We start from the raw sequence: 10,823 nt of genomic DNA on the forward strand, positions 1-10,823 counted from the left end.
TATATTCAGTAGTAATTATGTAGTATATACAATCTGTGTTATATCCAGCAGTAATGATACTTGCTCTGGCAGATATGAAAATGGCCTGTGAACAGGAGAAGAAATCTCTGGAGGAAGAACTTGAGAAGCTCAGACTGTCACTGCAGGTAGAGATCCCTTATAGTGTCAGTACACATCCACCAGTACCTCCACCTTTCACTTATAACGTCAGTACACATTCAGTACACATTCCCACCTTTCCATTGTACTGGCTTTAGTGATGATTCGTGTGTGTGTTATACCAGCCCATAGAGGAGGACATTGAGTCTGAAAGTGGCGCTGGAGATGAAGAACCAGGAGATCAAAGATCAGCACGATCTTTTGGTCAAACTATTTACTCTGTATGTAGTAGCTCGTTTAACATTATATCCTCTGTATATATACTATATACTGTTTATGTAGTACCTGGTTTAACACTATACCCTGTGAAGGAAATATTGTTGTGTTTCTTTCTCTATCATTGTAAAGCGTGAGAAAGCTTAGCATAATATTAGAAGAACAGGACGTTCCCTAGAGAACGTCCTTGAAGAAATACACTCCTTCCAAGGTGTTATCTGGTCTCAGCAGAAGCAAACCCTCCCTCGTTCTCTCGAACGCTACGGCTATTATATAAGGGGAGGGAAATCACCCAAAGGGGAGCGAAGCAAATAGGCACGCTCATTTTTTGAAACTAATAACTCAATAAAATCTTCTTATCCACATCTGACTCCTTGTTTGCTGAATTTCCACCATAGAATTTGGCGTTGTCGGCAGGATCAGCGAGAGGCACCATGCGGAGCGGCGGTGACTAAACTTCGAGGACGCGCCTCAGAGAGAAAACTGAGCTGGAGGAAGAGGGAAACCCACAAGAATACGGGAAAGTACCTAACCAGGGAGTGACGTCCCGCTTGACTCCGGTGGTGTGCTCTGCCTGATCTAACGAACAGAGAGTAAGTGGTGAAGTTCAGTTATTTAATCCTAGAAGAAAGTGACATAGTGATCCGCCTGAGTCTACCCTGGGGTGGTTCTGTAAAGTAGCATAGTATATGAGATACTAGGGCTTAAAAATAGGGTCTAGAGGACTCCGGAGTCTGGGACTCCGCCAGCCTAAGAGAATAGGCACACTGAGTAGACGTACTAGTGTAAGAAATAGGCCCGGGCCGACAGAACACCCCGCAGGGAAAGGAGTGGACTCAGTATAATAGCACGATTTGCTGGAGCGGAACTAATCCATATCGGGGGTAGATGGTGTGGATAATAAGATAAAAAATAGGAAAATTGTAGAGAGTAGGTAAGTTTCCTTTGTTCGTTTGTTGCCTGAATCCAAAAGTAAAAAAAAAAAAAAAATGGGTGCGGGCAATAGTAAGGAGTATGAGTTCGGTAAGGACAAGCTCTCCAGTAGCCTATTCTTTCAAATGAGTAAAGATTATGGGGAACATGTAAACAAACATGTCCCGTTTTGGATTAAACATTATGGGTTTAATACCTCAGGGACGCTGAGTGTTGCATACCTGTTAAAATTAATTAAGAGAGTCGAGGTCAAACCTAGAGAAGCTGATAAGAAAGCACGGAAATATTTTGACAAAAACAGCGAGGATATGCTAGAAAAGGCAAAAATGTGGTTAGAAGAAGCTGAGAAAAGGCAGAAGAAACAGGAAGGGCAAAAGAAATGTAATAATGAAGTGTCTCAGTGTGTTTCCTTAGCTGATGCTGGCCTCGATGCCGCCCCGCCGAGAGCCCCCAGCTGATTCAACAACCACAAGCATCAGGAAACCCACCTCCTTATCCCGAACCAGGGACTTCATCGCTAACATCAAAGCCGTCTCCATATGACGAACCAAGACGGCAACTGGAGACAATAACCTCACCAGTGGCTCATCACACTCGAAGTCACGCCACTATAAAGCCATCCGCAGGGCCTGACAGAGGCTATGCCCCACAGTTCCCGATGGTGGAAGTGTCAGGACCTGAGGGAGTGATTATGGTCCACCGTCACTGGACTACAGACGACATCATGAAAGCGGCCGACGGCCTGAGCAAGCCAGGTGACATCGGTGGACGACGCTTCGGACAAGAACTGATGGCATTCGTGCAGTCCTGCAGACCAACACAGGCTGAACTGAGACGGTTGTTGATGATGCGGAAGAGGCAGAGGAAGAGGAAAAGGAGGGAAAATTGATTGGATGAAAGAACAGGAATGCTACAACTGTGGAAAGCTTAGACATTTTGCCAGAAACTGTCCGGAGGAGGATAACTCATATGACGGGGGCACAGATCAGAATCCCACAATCCATGACGGGCGGTGGAGAGGCAGGACAGCAGCGGACCACTGAGTGAAGACGGCAAAAGGGAAGTGACAAATTTAAATGACCAACTATTACAGCAGATTAGTAAAGGGCAAAGAGGCCTCCCCGAGGTAACTGTGAAAGTAGAGGGAAAAAATGTTAGGTTTTTGGTTGACAGTGGTGCCACCCACTTAGTGTTAAAAGAAGGATTAATAGAATGTAGAATGAGACCAGGATATGGGATAACAGCAATTGGAGTGGGAGGTCATCCCATTGATGAAAGGATGTCCGAGCCTCTCCAATGTAGTTTAGGAAACAGCCAATTCAAACACAGCTTTTTGGTGTCAGAAACCTGTCCAATTAATTTGTTAGCTAGAGATTTAATGTGTAAACTTGGGTGCACAATTAGCAGCAACCCAGAGGGGTTATTTGTTATGTGGGAAACACCTACACAGGGAGTCCAGCTAGAGGCAGGAGTCCCTTTGTACGTGTATGAATTGCAGTGCACTGCTGGGGAAGTACTAACACATTTTATGACTGAAGTTACTAATACACTACCTGGTGAGCTGACGGTTAAACAAAGTGACTCTATTCACTGTACAATGAAGGTCCATGAGGGATCTGATGTTGATTTTGAACAAAAATTTGACTTAGGGGGCAGTGACAGTCTGATTATCACAGCTATAGCGTGGGACTGCGAGTGGGCTGCGGGAGTGGTGCAGCTCTCAGCTAAACAGAAATCTTTATATTCAATCTCACATGCAGCACCTCATGTGTCGCTGGCTAGCGCACATGTTGACCCAGACTGGCAGAGAGTAGGGTTGTGGACAAAACGCATGTTGAGCACAACTGATTGGATAAAAGAACCCCAGTGTAAAGTCATGTACAGCCCAAGCATAGATGTGTGGAAAATGCCAACCCCGTATAGGCTAAATTGTAAAAGGGGGGTTGAGCTTGTAAGTCCTAATATAGTAATTATGGCAGCCTCTGTTACCCTCTCAGAGGAAGAGGAGGAGGAATTGAAAACAGTTCCTGCAGGGTTATGGGCACAGGGAAAAAATGATGTGGGCTTAATAAAAGGATGTGAGCCCGTCCACATCACCCCAAAATCTGATTATAGACCACACCAGCACCAATACCCTCTAAAACCAGAGGCAGCGGAGGGTATTGGGCCAGTGTTCCAACCTTTAAAACAAGCAGGAGTTATCATACCATGCCCAGATTCACCAGTACGTACTCCAATTTTCCCAGTTAAGAAGCCAGGGAGAGATGAATGGAGATTTGTGCAGGATTTGCAGGCTGTCAACGCGGCAGTACACCCTAGAGCCCCAGAAGTTCCAAACCCGCACACCATTCTCTCTCAGATCCCACCAGACAGTAAGTGGTTCAGTGTAGTTGATTTGGCCAATGCTTTCTTTAGCGTACCTGTGCACAAGGATAGCCAATTTTGGTTTGCTTTCACTTTTGAAGGAAAGCCATACATATTTCCAAGACTGTGTCAGGGGTATTGTGAATCACCAACCATTTACAATGCCGCCTTACACTGAAGCCTAGAAGCTTTAGAGCTCCTCGAAGGAACAGCCTTGCTGCAATACGTTGATGATCTTTTAATTTGTGGGAGAACACGAGAAGCGTGTAAACAAGCCACGGTGGCACTGCTACATCATTTAGCAGAGGAAGGCCACAAGGCATCCAAATCCAAATTACAGTTTTGTAAGCAGCAAGTGCATTTTTTAGGACATGACATCACTGAACAAACGCGCATGCTGACTAAAGACCGAGTGAATGCCATCTTGACTATACCAAGACCCACGACGAAAAAACAACTGCTGTCCTTCTTAGGCATGTGTTCCTATTGTAGAACATTCATACCATCTTATGCAGAGCATGAGGGGCCACTCAGAAATATAATACGGACCAAGGGATCGAATTCCTCTCAGTTAGAATGGGCGCCAGAAGCTGAAGCGGCCTTTACAGCACTGAAGCAGTTATTACAGGTCATACCTGCTTTAGGCATTCCAGATCCCAATAAATCATTTGAACAAACCATGTCTCCCCACTTCTTATATGAAAGGACCAATTGAGATTGCTCATGGGAGAAGTCACATGAGCAAAGGGGGGATAGTGGAGAGCATAACAAGACATTGGTATGTACCAGGAATAAACACACATACCCAAAAAAAAAAAATTTGTTCCCGATGCTTGGTATGTGCACAAAACACACCACACGGAGACAATCATACCAAACACGCACCCGCCGGACACCCGCCGCCTAGTGAGCCTTTTCAACATTGGCAAATAGATTTCGTAGAACTGACACCAGCTGAAGGAAAGAGATACATGCTTGTGTGTGTGTGCATGTTTAGTAAGTGGGTGGAGGCCTTCCCAACGGGAAAACAAGATAGTGAGGCAGTAGCAAAAGCGCTATTGAGAGAAATTATTCCCCTGTGGGGGTTACCACAACGAGTGACCAGTGACAATGGGACACCCTTCGTACACGAAGGACTAAAAGCTTTGACTAAATACCTAGGGGTAGATATGAGAAAACACTGCAGTTACCACCCTGCTAGTGCAGGGGCAATAGAACGGACAAACGGCACCATTAAAGGAGGTCTAGCTAAAGTAACGCAGGAAACAGGCATGAATTGGGTAAAATGCCTTCCCCTCGTCCTGTGGCAATGTCGAACCAGACCACAGGCACGAACAGGGTTATCAGCTTTTGAAATAGTGTTTGGACAGCCTCCCAACACGGGGGTGGTTCCGCCGGACTGGGATACTAACCTGACCAATGAATCACTTTTGCAGTATTGTGTGTCTCTGCACAAATCTCTCTCCCATGTGTCTAAGCAGGTGAAGGCAGTTCTTCCCGAGGTGACGGATACTCCACTCCACACCCACCAACCAGGTGATTGGGTGCTGATAAAGGACTTCAGAAGGAAGCGGTGGAACCAGCCCAGGTGGAGAGGACCATTCCAAGTGCTGCTGACGACTAACACCGCCGTCAAAACCGACGGACGAGCAACGTGGATACACCACACTCATTGCAAGAAGGCGCCAGAACGACCTGAGGACTCATGATGAATTCTCTGTTTGTCACTATCCTACTCACTACTCTCGCCCCGATCGCGGGACGACAACTCCTGCCAGAGGAAAGATGCAAAGGCAATATCGCTTGTGCAATGGCAGTGGTGACGGCAACCACTGCCAAGCCAAACCAGTCTTGCCTAGTGTGTCACCCCTTTCAGGTGCCATGGACGCCCATACCCATCACCCACGACATGGCGACCCAGATGACCAATAAGACTACATGTGAACTAGATAGGCTAACAGGACAGCTCTATAATTTATCTAGAGAAATCATAAGCTCGATGAAAATACCCGGCTGGGCGGGTAATTGGAAGAAAACTGGAAAGAACTATGAGTTCCAGTGGTCAGGATGTTGCACACCAGTACTCCTAACCCCGCCAGTGTCTATTTTCAAACTACGTGGGGCACATGCACACACCATACATAAACGAGGCACTGGCAAGCAGCACCCCGCTAAATACAATGGCTATACCCTGGCCGACCCATGGACCACCCCTGCATTGGCAATAGGTTGGTCTATATTTCTGGGAGGAGGCACCACTGCAGCCTTGAATAAGATTAACGGTTTAGCGTGGCAAGTCCTAACTCTGGCCAATAGGACTGAGACGATTTTTACACTCCTAAACCAAGAATTGCACCAGATTCGCCAAGTAGTCCTGCAGAATAGAATGGCCTTAGATTTGCTCCTAGCCGAGGAAGGTGAGGTGTGTAAGAAGATAAATGTATCATGTTGTTTTCACATCCCAGATTATTATGATAATATAACAGACCTGATTACACATATGAAACAGGACATCCAGGAGCCGTCCCCAGCAGACAATTCATGGTTCTCATGGTTCACCTCGGCCCTGGGCCCGTGGGGACACTGGGCAATGACGGTGCTTTTTCCTGTGCTCATTGTCGTATTGATGGTTATGTGTTTCCTGCCATGTATTATGAATTGTTGTGTCACCTGGGTGACTAATCTTACTCGTGTACAGTATCAACTGTTGCAAGAACTGCCAGAGGGGGTGGATGAGGATTCTGAGGAATTTAATGACCTCCAGGCACTATTCATTGAAAATTAAAGTCTAGATGATGTTGATGATTGACAAAGAATCAAAGGGGGGAAGTGTGAAGGAAATATTGTTGTGTTTCTTTCTCTATCATTGTAAAGCGTGAGAAAGCTTAGCATAAGATTAGAAGAACAGGACGTTCCCTAGAGAACGTCCTTGAAGAAATACACTCCTTCCAAGGAGTTATCTGGTCTCAACAGAAGCAAACCCTCCCTCGTTCTCTCGAATGCTACGGCTATTATATAAGGGGAGGGAAATCACCCAAAGGGGAGCGAAGGAAATAGGCACGCTCATTTTTTGAAACTAATAACTCAATAAAATCTTCTTATCCACATCTGACTCCTGGTTTGCTGAATTTCCACCACAACCCTCAGCTTACTCTAGTCTGCAGATGTGAAGAAATTAAACAGAATGTGTATCTGTGTATATGTGCGCACCTGTATGTGTCTGGTTGTAGTATTATTTAAAGGGTCAAACTGCGTGAAGTGTGCCCAGGCCCAGAGCTAATTTGATGGGCATGATTCTGTGACCTCTTGGGCCTTGAAATGTGGTGCTTTGAATGATTTAATGAGTGAAACGGTCTGAAGTGTGCCCAAGTTTAAAGCAACCTTGCTGGGCATGACTGTGTGACCTCTTGGGCCAGGAAGTCTGTTTCTAGTTTTATTTAAACGGTCAAACTGCGTGAAGTGTGCCCAGGCCCAGAGTTACTTTGCTGGGCATGACTGTGAGACCTCTTGGGCCAGGAAGTCTGGTTGTAGTATGATTTAAAGGGTCAAATGTGATGGTGTGCCCAGGCCCAGAGCACCTTTGCTGGGCATGACTGTGTGACCTCTTGGGCCTGGAAGTCTGGTTGTAGTATGATTTTAAAGGGTCAAATGGTCTCCATTGTGTGTCCAGGTTTAAGGCTACTTTGCTGGGCATGTGATTTGGACCCATCGTGTACGGAAGCCTTTCCGTCACGTCTTCGTTTTCCACGCCTTCAGCGCCGGTAGCCTGCGAATTTAAAACCGACGTGCATTTTATTCTTTCCCCCTTTTATCCTTTCATATCTCTTCGCTACGTTGGAGAAGAGAGACGCACGTGGGTAAATAAAATGTAAATATCTGTAAATATCTGTATAATATGTAAATAAAAGGAAGAAGTGGTTGTGTAGTGTAGTCGTTTGATTATAAATAATCTCATAATAATTTTATCCACAAATTCTTATACATTTATAAATGTTTATCTCTTTCTGTGTGTGTGTGTGTGTGTGTTTGTATCTGTGTGTGTGTGTATAGTTCTGTGTCACTAGTGGGGCCTGTGCCCCGATTGGAGTGTTTGCGGTGTGAGAAGGAGGAGTTGGAGAACAGTTTGTTGGAGCAGCTGAAGGATTTGAGGTTGCAGAAGCAGAAGGAGCTGCAGGTTCTTCAGGAGATGCTGAAACACAAGCAGCAGGAGGAGACAGAGCTCCTGCAGAAACAGCAGGAGGAGGAGGAGCATAACAGGTCCATCAAGAGTAAGTACTATGGAAATGCAATAATACTAACATAACTAATAATGAATGTTAGCCTTTAGGCTCCAATAAAAGTGATACTAATATATGTATAGTACTATATATATTATATTTTATATGTTCAGTAGTAATTATGTAGTATATACAATCTGTGTTATATCCAGGAGTAATGATACTTGCTCTGGCAGATATGAAAATGGCCTGTGAACAGGAGAAGAAATCTCTGGAGGAAGAACTTGAGAAGCTCAGACTGTCACTGCAGGTAGAGATCCCTTATAGTGTCAGTACACATCCACCAGTACCTCCACCTTTCACTTATAACGTCAGTACACATTCCCACCTTTCCATTGTACTGGCTGTAGTGATGATTCGTGTGTGTGTTATACCAGCCCATAGAGGAGGACATTATGAGTCTGAAAGTGGCGCTGGAGATGAAGAACCAGGAGATCAAAGATCAGCATGATCTTTTGGTCAAACTATATACTCTGTATGTAGTACCTGGTTTAACATTATATCCTCTGTATATATACTATATACTGTTTATGCAATACCTGGTTTAACACTATACCCTCAACTTACTCTAGTCTGCAGATGTGAAGAAATTAAACAGAATGTGTATCTGTGTATATGTGCGCACCTGTATGTGTCTGTTTCTAGTTTTATTTAAACGGTAAAACTGCGTGAAGTGTGCCCAGGCCCAGAGCTACTTTGCTGGGCATGACTGTGTGACCTCTTGGGCCTGGAAGTCTGGTTGTAGTATGATTTTAAAGGGTCAAATGGTCTCCATTGTGTGTCCAGGTTTAAGGCTACTTTGCTGGGCATGTGATTTGGACCCATCGGGTACGGAAGCCTTTCCGTCACGTGCTCGTTTTCCACGCCTTCAGCGCAAGTAGCCTGCGAATTTAAAACCGACGTGCATTTTATTCTTTTCACCTTTTATCCTTTCATATCTCTCCGCTACCTTGGAGAAGAGAGACGCACACGGGTAAATATCTGTAAATATCTGTATAATATGTAAATAAAAGGAAGAAGTGGTTGTGTAGTGTAGTCGTTTGATTATAAATAATCTCATAATAATTTTATCCACAAATTCTTATACATTTATACATGTTTATCTCTCTCTTTGTGTGTGTGTGTGTGTGTGTGTGTGTGTGTGTGTGTGTGTGTGTGTGGTTCTGTGTCACTAGTGGGGCCTGTGGCCCGATTGGAGTGTTTGCGGTGTGAGAAGGAGGAGTTGGAGAACAGTTTGTTGGAGCAGCTGAAGGAGTTGAGGTTGCAGAAGCAGAAGGAGCTGCAGGTTCTTCAGGAGATGCTGAAACACAAGCAGCAGGAGGAGACAGAGCTCCTGCAGAAACAGCAGGAGGAGGAGGAGCATAACAGGTCCATCAAGAGTAAGTACTATGGAAATGCAATAATACTAACATAACTAATAATGAATGTTAGCCTTTAGGCTCCAATAAAAGTGATACTAATATATGTATAGTACTATATATATTATATTTTATATATTCAGTAGTAATTATGTAGTATATACAATCTGTGTTATATCCAGCAGTAATGATACTTGCTCTGGCAGATATGAAAATGGCCTGTGAACAGGAGAAGAAATCTCTGGAGGAAGAACTTGAGAAGCTCAGACTGTCACTGCAGGTAGAGATCGCATATAGTGTCAGTACACATCCACCAGTACCTCCACCTTTCACTTATAACGTCAGTACACATTCAGTACACATTCCCACCTTTCCATTGTACTGGCTGTAGTGATGATTCGTGTGTGTGTTATACCAGCCCATAGAGGAGGACATTATGAGTCTGAAAGTGGCGCTGGAGATGAAGAACCAGGAGATCAAAGATCAGCACGATCTTTTGGTCAAACTATATACTCTGTATGTATACTATATACTCTGTATGTAGTACCTGGTTTAACACTATATCCTCTGTATAAATACTATATACTGTTTATGTAGTACCTGGTTTAACACTATACCCTCAGCTTACTCTAGTCTGCAGATGTGAAGAAATTAAACAGAATGTGTATCTGTGTATATGTGCGCACCTGTATGTGTCTGGTTGTAGTATTATTTAAAGGGTCAAACTGCGTGAAGTGTGCCCAGGCCCAGAGCTACTTTGATGGGCATGATTCTGTGACCTCTTGGGCCTTGAAATGTGGTGCTTTGAATGATTTAAAGAGTGAAACGGTCTGAAGTGTGCCCACGTTTAAAGCAACCTTGCTGGGCATGACTGTGTGACCTCTTGGGCCAAGAAGTCTGTTTCTAGTTTTATTTAAACGGTCAAACTGCGTGAAGTGTGCCCAGGCCCAGAGCTACTTTGCTGGGCATGACTGTGTGACCTCTTGGGCCTGGAAGTCTGGTTGTAGTATGATTTTAAAGGGTCAAATGGTCTCCATTGTGTGTCCAGGTTTAAGGCTACTTTGCTGGGCATGTGATTTGGACCCATCGGGTAGGGAAGCCTTTCCGTCACGTGCTTGTTTTCCACGCCTTCAGCGCCGGTAGCCTGCGAATTTAAAACCGACGTGCATTTTATTCTTTTCCCCTTTTATCCTTTCATATCTCTTCGCTACCTTGGAGAAGAGAGACGCACGTGGGTAAATAAAATTTAAATATCTGTAAATATCTGTATAATATGTAAATAAAAGGAAGAAGTGGTTGTGTAGTGTAGTCGTTTGATTATAAATAATCTCACAATAATTTTATCCCCAAATTTTTATACATTTATACATGTTTATCTCTCTGTTTGTGTGTGTGTGTGTGTGTGTGTGTGGTTCTGTGTCACTAGTGGGGCCTGTGGCCCGATTGGAGTGTTTGCGGTGTGAGAAGGAGGAGTTGGAGAACAGTTTGTTGGAGCAGCTGAAGGAGTTGAGGTTGC

The 10,823-nt window shown here is 44.5% G+C and overlaps 1 long non-coding RNA gene across 1 annotated transcript; it reads left to right on the top strand.

Moving 5' to 3' along the window:
• Positions 1-477: 477 nt before the first annotated feature.
• On the top strand, positions 478-6,040 carry LOC145657927 (uncharacterized). Its single transcript, XR_014123878.1, has 2 exons — positions 478-968; positions 5,154-6,040. It is a non-coding gene; the product is annotated as an uncharacterized LOC145657927 (long non-coding RNA).
• The last annotated feature ends 4,783 nt before the right edge of the window (positions 6,041-10,823 follow it).

This window comes from Electrophorus electricus, chromosome 5, assembly GCF_041902795.1.
Source record: "Electrophorus electricus isolate QZ-2024a chromosome 5, ASM4190279v1, whole genome shotgun sequence".
NCBI lineage: Eukaryota > Metazoa > Chordata > Actinopteri > Gymnotiformes > Gymnotidae > Electrophorus > Electrophorus electricus.